This window comes from Bison bison, unplaced genomic scaffold, assembly GCF_000754665.1.
Source record: "Bison bison bison isolate TAMUID 2011002044 unplaced genomic scaffold, Bison_UMD1.0 scf7180017466760, whole genome shotgun sequence".
Taxonomy (NCBI): Eukaryota; Metazoa; Chordata; class Mammalia; order Artiodactyla; family Bovidae; genus Bison; species Bison bison.
The window spans coordinates 1-1,072 of record NW_011374838.1 but is presented as its reverse complement, the minus strand read 5'-3'; the positions used below and the strand labels follow the sequence as shown (position 1 = coordinate 1,072).

General features: G+C 39.3%; 1 pseudogene; it reads left to right on the top strand.

Annotated features, from left to right (window-relative positions):
* The first annotated feature begins 31 nt into the window (after window positions 1-31).
* Window positions 32-1,064, top strand: LOC104985503 (annotated as a pseudogene).
* The last annotated feature ends 8 nt before the right edge of the window (window positions 1,065-1,072 follow it).

The window sequence follows — 1,072 nt, the reverse complement described above, 5'->3', positions numbered from 1 at the left end:
CCAAGAATAAAAGAAAAAAAGTACTTAAAATATGGAACGACCATGTATGTGAAAAAGAACAAGAGCCAGAACCACAGAAAAGCGAGGGAGAAACCAAACAAGTAGATGATGAAGATGCTGAACTGATCTTGTTTGGAGTGGAACATGTAAATGAAGATGCTGATGTGATCTTTGTGGGGATGACCTCAAATTCAAAACCAGTTGTTTCAAACATACTGAACAGGGTTACCCCAGGTTCTTGTTCAAGGAGAAAAAAGTATGTTCACTTCAGGAAAGATAATGCTCAGAAATTACAGTGTGTTAGTCATGTGACTCCTGCATCAGAAGCAAAGACTGTCTTGCCACTTTCTGTCTCTGAATCAAGATCAACATATAGTCCTATTATTATTGAGCCTTTGTCCAAAGCGGACTATAAAAATATTTCACCACAAATAGTGCCTAATAGCTTTTCAGAGTTATGTTCTCCTTTGATTACCTTCACAAGTTCATTGCAGCATCCAGTAGAAACAGCAGTTACTGCAGGAGCTATGGATAAAATTGCTCATATATCTAAGTGACTTTCCACTTCTGAAACAATAGCAATAAATCCCAAAAGGCCTAAACTCAGTGATGGAATTATAGGAGAACATTCTTTAGCTTTGTCCCCTCCAGGTATTTTTCAAACAGTGACTACTTAGCAAAGCACACCAGACAGTGTTCATACCTCATTAAGCCATGTTCAGAATGGAGAATCTTGTCCAACACATTTTCCAAAGGACAATGTCTATTGCAAGCCTATAAGTGCTTTAGGGTAAAATGGACTGACAAAAATTGACTTTCCAAGTGTAGCAAGTCAAAACAAGATTGTTGATCCCACAGAAGGCAATCTGATTGTGTTACTCTGTGACTTCTACTATGGACAGCATATAGGAGATAGGCAGCCAGAACCGCAAACTCACACAGCCTTTAAATGCCTCAGCTGCTTGAAAGTTCTAAAAAATGTCAAGTTTATGAATCACATGAAGCACCATTTGGAGCTTGAGAGGCAGAGAGGTGACAGCTGGAAATACCACACCACCTGCCAGCACTGCAA